This window comes from Parasteatoda tepidariorum, chromosome 11 (genome assembly GCF_982258835.1).
Source record: "Parasteatoda tepidariorum strain Cologne lab strain chromosome 11, Ptep-v5.0, whole genome shotgun sequence".
In the NCBI taxonomy this organism is placed as follows: Eukaryota; Metazoa; Arthropoda; class Arachnida; order Araneae; family Theridiidae; genus Parasteatoda; species Parasteatoda tepidariorum.
Window position 1 is genome coordinate 66,979,621 of NC_141765.1, and position 12,406 is coordinate 66,992,026.

The 12,406-nt window shown below is 27.9% G+C and overlaps 1 long non-coding RNA gene across 1 annotated transcript in view; it reads right to left on the reverse strand.

The window, feature by feature from the left end:
* Window positions 1-460: 460 nt before the first annotated feature.
* LOC122268971 (uncharacterized) overlaps window positions 461-12,406 on the reverse strand; it is a 70,145-nt gene continuing 58,199 nt past the window's right edge. The window contains exon 2 of the long non-coding RNA XR_006224826.3: window positions 461-785. This is a non-coding gene — a long non-coding RNA (uncharacterized LOC122268971). The remainder of the gene's footprint in view (window positions 786-12,406) is intronic.

A 12,406-nucleotide genomic window follows, 5' to 3' on the forward strand; every position in this document is an offset into this window, starting at 1 on the left:
TAAATCAAATTCTATATTATCAACTAAATATTGCTGCCAAACAACTTGTTTCTCAAAAAATGTCATGATATACATTACTGTCAAAAACCTGAGCTTGACCTTTGGCTTTGATAAGAGCTTTGAATATGTTAGTCATTAATTAGTTGGATCACTTTATCTAATGTTTGACAGCGTACGTGTCTTCAATAACTTTGAAGACCTTTCTATAGGTCTTCTGTGTTTATTGGCATCTACTTAAAGTTTTCCCTGTTTAGTTCATCTTATAATAGTTCAGTTGTGACTGCTCAGGGTTTGTGGTGATCCTCTGATGTGAGCATCTTCTTTTCTTTTCCAATTACTGCAAGACTTTGAACTGTGCTTTGGATCATTATTTTGTTGGAACACAAAGCCACACCCTGAAATTTGTGTTTCTGATGAGATAACATATCACATTTAATTCACATTCTTTTTGATGAATTACTTTAATTCTAACCAAATCACCAACTTGAGTGCTGCAAACTATCCCCACAAGGTATCATTGCATTCCACTTGGTATTACTCAATCTGGATGGCATACTAAAGTCTAGGATGGAAACCAAAAAGTTGAAACTTAAATTCGTCGGTTTAGAGAACTCTCTTCCATTGTGCTTCGGTGTAGTCATTTTATTGCCCAGCAGATTTTTTTATAATGTTTCTAGTTCTAAGGAGTAGTTCATTTATTGCAGTTCTAAGTCAAAAGACCATAGGTTTCCAAATGCCTGGCCACCACCCTATCTGACACCTGTCTTTTGTAGTTCTTGCTACTTCTGAAATGATGAAACATCTATTATTTTTGCTTGTTGTCACAATAAAGTTGCTAAGTATGGTTATTTTTGGATGACCAGTTTGTCTTCTTTCAAAATTTTCTGGAATTTATGATCTTTTAATAGTTTGATGCAATGCTCAGATTGATATATTCAGCTTCTGAACACTTTCTTACAAAGCCCTCTTGATCAGAAAAAATAATTGCTTGACTCGAGTCCTGACACTCAATTCGAATTTCTGGTTCATTTGAAGATTCTTCATACAGTTCAACTGATTAAAGTAAGTTAATATTGCAAGGTTAAATTGCACAGATTTGTATCTGATTGTCATCTACACATGAACATGATAGGATATTAGTGCCATGACTTGTAAAGCAGATGACTCGTAAAAGTTCGTTAAAATTCTGCCAGTTGGAGAATCAGGTATATTGGAAAACAGTAAGTTTCAATGTTGGATTGATGCGTTGTCTTTTGTTAAGAAATTTCTGGAAAAATAGGGGTCTGCTCAGACTTTTGACAAGAACTGTAAATCTTTTATTCATTAAAAACTCCTAGAATTGAAATTTCAAAAATTATTTTGAAAATCTAATCCCCCCTATAGAAAATTCTGTGCTAAAGCAGTTTTGTCATTGGTCTCACTAAAGTTTTACCTTATATCTTGGTGCATAAATTGATTTACATATAAAACACTTTTTATAATATTACTACAATGTTTGATTTATAATATATCAAAAATTTAAAAGCTAGACTTTTTTTAAAATAAAAAATATCAATGACAAGTTCTCTTATACTTTACTAATTTTATAGAATCTTTTTAAATTATTGTACTATAGCTTTCCTTATTTAAATGAAGAAACAATGCTACATAGTTATTAATTATTCATACTTTTTTCAACTAATTTGTTTTCTCAATTGTTAATTTTTTACATTTTAAATTGATAGTTTAAGTTTCTTATAAAAACTTAACTACTTCTGTCCTGAAATAGCTGATGCTCTTTTAAATAGTAATTTTAAAAAAAATGTGATAAAATAATTGTTCTCTTTAATATTACTCTATATTCAAATGCAGAAATAGAATTACAGTTAAAATTTGTAAATTGAATGATTAAAATTAATATTTGGTTAATTTTCTGAAGCCTAATGCGTTGTAGCTTTGTTTTAACATCAGTTTGTGAAAATTGATTTTGACTTTTTTTCTATTTAAATAAAATTAGCTCACTCAGAATGAAATTAAACTTTTCATACGTAAGTACAAGGATAATTAAAGTAAGTGATTAAAAAATCAGAGAAAAATTATATATTAAAAAAAGAAAAGAATGGAGGTTTTAGTACCCTCTTGGGCTACCTCTAGTGTGAATGCAGGGGGCAATACGGTCATGCATTAAGGCATACAATTTCCTTATGTCCTGTAATGTCTTGATCGTTATTTGCAATTAAAATACGTCTAAATCTACTATAAACTCGAAGGTTGTCCAACTTGCTGTCCTAGAGATGCTAGTTCAATGACAAACCTTGGGATCAGACAAGGTGGTAGTGTGGCCGAGCATTGCTTGTGGAAAAAAAAGGCTCTTGTGAACTCTGCCACGAGTGGCGAAACATGTGTTTGAAGGATGTCGCGAATGTACTACTGAACTGTCATGGCACCATGGAGGAATATTGTCTTATGCAATATCACCCGATACCATCTCACCAGCTGTATGAAACTGTGTGCTTCTGTACAGCAAAGGCAGGATTGACACCCAGCTCCTTGTTGCCTTTGTTTGGAAAATCGGCCTTTTTGAACTGCAGCCAAATTTAATCAAGTCGTCTTGATCACTCTTAATATTGATCCACGGTACGAGGACATATCAGTGGTATGTTTGTGATATCCTTCAGCGACATGTTCTGTCACACATAGCAGGGCTCCCAGGAGCCATTTTTTAACAAGACGATGCTCAATAAACCATGGAATGAGATGACGCAGGGCAAAATAAGGAACTCTTATGCCTCAATACATGACCCTATTGCAACCTACATTTGCTAGATTTGGTTCAAAAACAGTACTATATTCTCCACTCATTTGCATTTTTTCCTTCAATAAATTTTTATTTTGCTTGGATATTTTAACTACATTGTATGTAAAATACTTACTACATTGTATGTAAAATTTTGTTACATTTCTTAATTATTATATCATCAATAACTATTAAAGTATTGTAAATTTGAACTTCAACTATTATGTATTAAAAAAATTTAATTAGGTGAAATTTATTACAATCATTGTTACATTCGATTGAATTTTTATTTTTTAAAGCTTCAAAAATTAGAAATTGATTAAGCTGCATAAAGAAAGAGGTTGTTTGGAAAAGTATTACATTATTGTAACTTTCTCTTAAAAATATTATATTTTCCTCTAATATTAATGAAAAATAAAACAATTATCATTTTTCAATGATAGATCTTTCAAAATGCAAGAACTCCTAAATAATTTTATATTTAATTTATTTTCTGATTAATACCTTTTTTTATTATTAAATGTAATATTGTGGGACCAAATACTTAGTTTTCCTCTCATCTATGTATTCAAAAAGTGCCATATTCTTCCAGAATTATTTTAAAAACATAATATACGTATTGCAGACAACTTTCTACTCTTGTCTTTGATGACTTATTTGATACGTAAATGTTTTGTAAAATATATTTTCACATTTTGCTTGACTTCCTCACAAACTGTTACAAATGCCTAATGTCCGGTTTTATAATTGTTTGTATTCCTAGAATTTGTTAATTTTAGAAAAACTGCTTTAAACGGTGTACTTAGGATCATGGATTATGTAAACGAGTGCAAACATCTATTATTTAGTAATTCCTTACAAAATATATAAGTTTACAAGAACTTGATTCAAATAAAACAGTTATTCTGATCTTTATTTGAGCTTGTTCTTCTATTATCTTTTTGTTCTAACTTTTAAGTAAAGAATTCTGTTTGAAAAGGCGAAAATTCTTATAAAGATCATATTTTATTCTTATACAAAGCAAAATATATCCTCCCTTTCTGTTGTACTTTTACTTCAAAGAAATGTTTATTACGTTTCTTTTAAGCAATTAAAAATATTAATTAAATGAGTTGAATTTGCTTAACTTTAAAATTTGTAGATAATTTTTCATTTGTTTCTTTGTTATTCGTTGAATTTACTCATTTATTCTGTTCTAAAGTATTGTGACTTGATGTATTTAAATTATTACTTTATATTTTCTTATTTAAAGTTCCTTATCAAAATCTTAAAAGTTAGTTGAAATGAAGATATTGCATTTTACCATATTATGTATTGTAATAATTTCTACCAGTTTGCATGCTAACATTGTAAAAATCATTTCAATATATTTGAAAAAGTTTAGTTAATAATAGTATTTTTTATCTATATTAAAATATATCGGATGTTAATCATAATGTAAACTCTTAAAAATTGTCTAACTAGTCCTAGGATATATACTATTTCATGTTAAATGTGAAACTGCACTGTAATCAAGCACCTTAAAATGAACACTTTAAATTTTTATGTGAACATAAATTCTCTTTAAAATAACAGTTCATTCTTCTGCAAAAGTAAATAAGTTTTTGTTTCTGTTTATTATTTTAATTGTTCTGGTTATGAGACTGGTTTTAAAAGCAAATTCTTGTGTTAAATTTAAAGTTAGCTTTCTAAAAGTATTTTATGTAGATAATAACTCATGAGGGAAAAGGTGACTTGACATTAATTGATAATCCTGCACTTAATAAGATTGAATAAATATGTCACTCTAAGGTGCTTTCCTACATTTATTATGTTTTGAAAATATTTTTATATTTTATTTTGTTTTTAGTTCAGTGTCTGTCTTGTAAACTTTCATAACTGGTGATGTCTTGTGTAAATAAAGCTCTCTTAAAAACTATGATGCAGTGTCTTAAATTTTTGATTATTTATAAAAAAAATAAATTAACAGGGTGTTTCGAGTCCTTATCAAAAATAAAATCTAACTATAACAAAATACATAAACGTTACGGGTCACTAATTAATATTTAAGAGAGAGGAAAATATAAAAATTTTGGCAAAATCTGACTTATAACTGTTGGGGAAAAGAAATAAAAAATGTTGAAACCAGTTCGATTCAACAATCAACTTTCACCTCCTCAGTTTACTCAACTAATCGGGTTTCGATATTTTTAATCTGGTCTTTCTCGTAAATGATGTCATATTTCAGCAACGTTTTTCCATTTTCCTTGCATAAATATTAATTTGCAGTCTAATTTCTATTCTTCTTTTACTTCAATATTTGACTAGAATTATAAAAATATTTGTTAAGTGCAGTGATTATAACATACCCTATATATCCGAAAAACTTTATGTAGGGGAGAGTGGGGTCAATTGTAACATTTTTTACTTAACTATTTTTAACTGACAAAAAATCCAATATATTACTAGTATTAATTGACAGACGAGTAAAGTAGACTGTCCTCTACTAGAAAAAAAAATAAATACCTTATTTTAAACGTTATTATATTAGTTTTTGACAGTCGCGCACTTGTTACAATTGTCCTCACTTACGGGGTCAATTGTAACAGTTCATAAATTCAACTAAAACATAGTTAATTATACATATTATTATAGCTGTGATATATTTCTTTATTGATCAAAATAGTAGTGATATTTTAGGAGTAAAAATAATAATGAGCAGAGACCTAAAGTGCTTAACTTTTAACTTTAAGGGGTTAAAAATTTTAATTTATGCTGTGAAAGGTGAGAAATAAAATAATGCAGGATAATATAAATGATATAGAAAACTATTCGTCGTGGTTCTTAAAGAATTAAGTAATGGTTTGTAAACATAAGAAATGAGACCTAAGGGTTTAAACAATTGCTACATAAGAAATTAAATAGGGATTTTTTATTTTTAAATTAGTCACGTGTGAGAGATTGAACAAATGAAAATATAAGAGGTTTAATAGTTATTTTTTAGTTTCAAACAAATGAGGCTTAAGGGGTTAAAAGTGAAATACATGAGGAGTTAAATATTGATGTTTAGGGTTAGAACAATGATTTTTAAGGGTGTAAACAGGTCGATATGTGAAGGATTAAATGGTGATTTTTAAGGTTTAAAAATGAGACCTGAAGGGTTAAAAAAGTGAAAAATTTTCAATTTTTTCACTTATTCAACTTTTGTTTTCAATTTTTTCGAAATCTTGAACTCTGCATATATTTTATCTGCTGTAATAAATTCCGATTCTTCCTGTCCATTTAAGGGAGTACTTATGATTAAAAAATAAAATAAAAATCATAAAAACTACATATAAATAGGAACAAAAGTAAATAATTTATTTACCTTTAATCTCACTATAAAATGAATCCTTATTCACATGTGTCGTGTATAAAACTCCGAATACGACGATTCTATAGTATTTGAGATAGGCGCAGACGAGAATTTACAAAATAAAAATAACGGTTTAATTTTAAAATACTAAGTATTTTAACACAGCAGACGATTTTTTACTGATTTACTTTAACTTGTTCGCAGAATAAATTTTAAACAGAAGAGAAAATGGAGTTGACGATAATAAATGAACTAATGAAAGTAAATAAACAGAGCAGTCCAGATACATCGTTGTCAAGGAGACCACGTAATCAGAGTTCGTCCACAACATGTATGTGCACATTGATAGGAAACATTAAACTGGTGCTAACGCCGCTAATATTCATATACCGCATGAAAATAAATCGCACAAAACCAATGGCACAAAAATAAAATCGCATAAAAAAGGACCGCACAAAAACAGGTTTCACTGTTTTTATACATTAAAAAATAAGTTATTTTTATTCTTTATTTAAAAAGTAAACAATCATGAAGGTGAACTTGCTGCTGAATATTATGTTTTAAATGACATAATTTATTCATTTATTTATTATTATCATTTATTTATTTATTATTATTATGATCATTTATTTATTTATTATTATTTTACATAATTTATTTATAATATTATGTAAAAAAACACAAAATTTTCAGTCAGCTTTATCTTAAACCACAGCGAAATTATGAATTTTATTTTCAGCTGTTACATTCGTCCCTTTATTTATTGTTACAATTGTCCCCAAGACGCCATTTCAGCTTCATTTGTTAAAAACAATGCTAGTTAATTAACAAAACCAATCTTTTTTTCTTTTGAAATGTTAATTAAGGTGTCCACTTACATATTCGGTTAATAATTTTTATTTGCTTAAACGAAATTACTTTGTTTTAATATAATATTCTAATACCAAAAAAAGTACTTACGTAGCGTGAAAATATCTTTTGTCGTGTAACTCTTTCAAAAGTACATAAAAATGGTTGCCAGCAGGGGTGTACATGTAGATTTATTAAATACACCTTGTGCACCACCTAGGAAACAAATCTAGAACCCGACACTCGAAATTTTTGCTCTGTTACAATCGTACCCTGTTACAATTGACCCCACTCTCCCCTACAGATTATTAGTTTATTATTTATTACAAGTTTAAGAAACTCATATTCAGAAAAAAAAATCTGAATAAAATTAGTTAAATTAAACAGCTAAAAAGGATAGTTTCCACAAAAAAATTATTTCTTTAGATAATAAAATGTAAAAAGTTTACTTATGCTCTTATAATATTGGGGAAAAGTAATAAAATTTAAAATACTTCAGATAATACTATAATAAATTTAACATTATCTAAAAACAAATAAGATATTCAAAAAAATATTAATTTGACTTTTTTATTTCCAATTTTTGAGTTCATTAAATAATGCTAAAATAGTCATCGAATCTCTAACAAAGACAGAAGTAAGCAACTGCTTTTTCTTCTGTTGATTCATAAAAATTAGAATTCCAAATATATCTTTCACTATTCTTTAAAGGTCCGGGAAAGTTGGAGATACAGCATCTCCCTTTAATATCATAATAAGTTCTAGAAAGGATCTGCCCTAGCTATAAATTTCATAATTAATGTTATTAAATTCTGGGATATTTCTTTCCTATTCATTTCATTTTTACCTCAAAAATGTAGGTCATTCAAATTAACAACGAAATGGATGTCCCATCGTTAGGTTATTGTTCAGGAAAAAAGTAGCATGCTTTTTATTTATTTATTTTAAATTATATGAACTGCAGTTTGAATAATGGTATCATAATAAATAGAAAGAAAAGTTCCGATGCTATTGAAACAGGATTGAAAATAGCTTCTCGGGAACAGATTTTTCAATTCATAACTGAAAATAGCTTCACTTCTCCCCCAAAAATATGTAAACTTATAGATTTCATATAAGGGTCATTCTCACAAAAACAGTCATTTTCATGTCCCCAGTATATTTTATGTTTGTTTTACAGCTTACGAAAAAAAAAAAAAAAATTCAGGGAAAGTGTCCTTCGGAATGCAAGCTAACAAAAGAATAAAAATAAAATTATAAATTTTTATTTTTTTATTTATTTTAGGTAATTAAAATATACCAATATGTCATTCCCTCACTTGTCCCCACTGCTGATTTAAAAAAAGAAAAAAATTGTTTCTGAAATAAATTTTTTTTTTTTTACAAATTCGTGTTTTTTATTTCAGAATAATGAAATATAGAATTCAGAAAATCAATTTTATATTTAATTTCTGATAAAAATATTAACACAGCACTATTTTAAACTTTGTCCCCAGTGTTTCGCGTCATTCCCTCACAACAATGTTCTTATCACCTGCAATCTTCTTAGAATAAAAATATTTTAATAAGAACTTCAGAAGTTAACAACTGGCATCATAGAACAAAATTGCAGTATGTTTCCATCTTCAACTTAAAGAAGCTTTGCTGTGGAATAAATTTGAATGAATCAAACCAGGTAAAATTTTTTACATTTGTCATTCCCTCATGTCATTTTTTAGAGTAAAATAAAATACAACTTCATCGAGAAAGTGGATAATTATATGTTGCTTTCTTCTATGAATATAATAGTATGTGATTGACTTCAGAAATTAATTAGGCCTAACTGTTATTTTTAAATTTTATTGATTTCGTCATTCCCTTACTAGTGTATAAAGTGAGGGAATGACGCTGAAGTGAGGGAATGATTCAAGATGAGTATATTATCAAATTTTTTTTTGTTCAATCGTGCCAGCCAATTTTATTTCCCAAACCTGTAAAAACTATTAAATATATAAGACTAAATTATAATAAATATTAGATATACTTAGTATGTTATCATTTTCAAACTTTAGGTAGATGTAACTTAGATAAAAACATGTATTAAAATAAAATATCATTCCCTCACTATTAGTGTCATTCCCTCACTTTTTAAATTGTGAAAATAATTAATTTACTTATTAATTAATTTGAAAAATAAATTAAAAAATTAAATTAATTTATTAAATTAATTAATTTATTTATTAAATTAATTAATTAATTATTATAAATTAATTAATTATTATAAATTAATTAATTATTATAAATTAATTATTTAAAAAAATTAATTAATTTAAATATTAAGTATAATTTATAGGATATATACTTTCTTTATAATGCCATTACATATTTCTATTAATATAAAAAGTTTCAGAGCTTTTTATTCACTTAACTTTTTTGAGATTTTATGAACTGAAAAATGACAGTTTTCGTGAGAATGACCCATAAATGATAATGATTTTATTTTATACAAATGATAAATGGAGTTGCATTAAATTTAATACAAAAATAATAGCTAGTTACATGTCAGAAGAATTTTTTTTTATTATATATATATATATATATATATATATATATATATATATATGTAAAACTTATTAAATTTATTGTTTGTTCCTCACGAACAATGTAAAAAAAAGACTGTCTGTAAAGTATGAATCGGATAAAACTTTTGTATTGCAAATGCAATGAATCATTCATTTGGAAATTTTTAAATGAATCATGTTGAAAAAGAAAAGTTTGTGTTTTGTAGAGCAAAACAATTTCTTTGGCTGCACAAGTGAGCCATTGAAAGTGTTCACTTTTGAGGAAAGAAATGAATTAAGAGTAATTTTAGTAAGTGGTAGATCTTTAGCTAATCGCAAAAACACTTTTTTTGCAAGTGAAAGTTCATTTTTAATATTCAAAGTTAAAATAACATTCTATTTGCTTCCTCAAATAACTGTTTGTCTTGTCAGGATCGGACTGGAAGTTAAGAGCCCTTGAACGAATAAAATATCCTTAATTTTTTGGAAATACTAATGAAGCGTTATTGATTTGCAAAATTTATAAGAAATTTTAAAAATTCTTTAATGAGCTAAATATTTTATATTTAATTTTAAAGCATCTACTTTTTATTTGACGCAGTTTTTTTAAAAATTTATTGTAAGAAAATAAAAAATATAGTTTTGTTATATTTTAATTTAATTATTATCAATGAAATATATGACAGGAAATTAGTATGTTCTGTTTCCCAAAATATTTTTTATTTTTTTCTCAATCCTAAACTGTTGAAACAATTTTAAACTAGTGTAACCCAAAAAATTTCTTAACTCGTTTTGTTTTTACTCAATCAATTATGTTAGTTATAAATTTTTCACTGAGAGGTGCATTTCAACTTTTAAGAACTGATACGTGAAAAAATTTTTTGTAAAAAAAAGTATAGACAATATTGTCTCAAATCAGCAAAAAATATTGAAATGCATGCATTGTTATAAGTGTGTATGCATTTTAATATTTTTTGAATACATTGTTCAAAAGGTGTTAATTACCTTGACATTGGCCAAAACGGACTAGTAAAGAAATATTTGAATAAGAAGAGCTACAAAATAATTTATTGCTTTGATTTTTACTGATTTTAACTAAATGTGATTAAAAGTTATAGAATCTGTTAACTTTAAAGTTTTTAAAAATATATTTGTGGGAGGGGGTAACATCCAACCTGTACTGCACTCTCACCAATAAATTGCGCAAAATTGATGTAATTTTTTTCAAGGAGTTTAAGCTTATAATTTTTTTTTTTAAATTAACGCTGAATAAATTATATAATATTTTATGCTTTTTTTCTGTTTAATATTAAAATATAAAACAGAAATTAATGACCGCCATTAAAATGTTAAACAGAAATAAATATAATTGCCGTAAGAGTAAGTATGCGTTTGTTTTATAATTCATTATTGCAAAGGTGAAGTATCATTTTGGGTATATGCGTTTTTTCTTCTACCATTTTTACCGGAGGACGAAAAAATTTTTAAAGGCCCCTACGTTCCAAACATTTTGAAGGTGGGACCCGGTTTTTACAAGCAAAAGATTGTTAACTTAGAATTTAATGCACAATATACCGCAATCTTAAGTATGTTTATGTTTCATAAAATTCATCATACGAGGGTTGTAAATTAAATAGTGGCAACTTAACCTTGAAACTCACAGAAAGGCGGGAATGCGCAAATAGGATATGGGAGGGGTGAGGGGGTACTGTTGTCGATGTGTATAGTGCAAAAAACAGTCGATCTGCTCAGAAGGGTGGTTCTTGTGTGGCGTTAAAGTGAGGAGTTTCGTTTCCATCGCTCTAAAGCATGTTTTCAAAAGACTTAATGCCGAAAATAGACAAGATGTTTGAACCCATCGTGCTACTGTCCTATACGGCAAAGCATTTGCGCCACAGACTTCGACTAATCCTCGATAGCATTCTGTTGCATTTTTGCCACGGGCAACCTCGATTTTAAGCCACGACCACTGATCACCTTTTGAAAACATGCTTTAGAGCGATGGAAACGAAACTCCTCACTTTAACGCCACACAACCACCACCCTTCTAGGCAGATCGACTGTTTTTTGCACTATACACATCGACAACAGTGCCCCCTCCCGTATCCTATTTGCGCATTCCCGGCCTTCTGTGAGTTTCAAGGTTAAGTTGCCACTATTTAATTTACAACCCTCGTATGCAAAGTTGAAATATTTTGCGTAGAAAATTTTTTCCATCTTCCTTTTTTAGACGGTAGGAGGTCCTAAGGACCCCTCTTGGTGTACAATATTTTTCTAGTGGGGCCTGGGATTGTATAATCAAAAATTTGTCAACTCATAATTTTATGCATATTATGCCGGAATTGTACTCATGTTTTTTTGTTTTATTTTTGTTTCATAATTCATCATTGCGAAGATGAAGTAATTTGCTTAGAAATATTTTTCTTTTCTTTTTTTTCCCTATTTTTAAAGGAGGCTGAATAGTAAGGGGTATCTTGATCTTAAAATAAAATTTTGTAGTTTGGGCCCCGGTTTATAGACTCAAAAGTTTACAAACTCAGAATTTTATCCACATGCGTTAGGCTGAAGATGCAGTTCCTATAATTATTTAAACTGTGACGCACTTAGGTAGCTTCAGACTTATTTATCAAATAAAATTCTAAATAAATAGTTTATTCATAATGCGAATAATAAAACAAATTACGACAAAGTATGTTTTAATATTGTTTTTATTTAAATGCTTTTTTTTTGTTGGAAAAGGCATTGGTTCAGAGGGCCCCACCTTTAAGGAAGGCCCACCGCTTTGGTTGAGGTTCAGGGGGCAATTGTATATATATTATATATATATTGTATATTATGTATATATTGTATATATATTTTGAAAATATTTTAATAAAATGACAGTATGAAAGTTTTAACTCTCCGGGT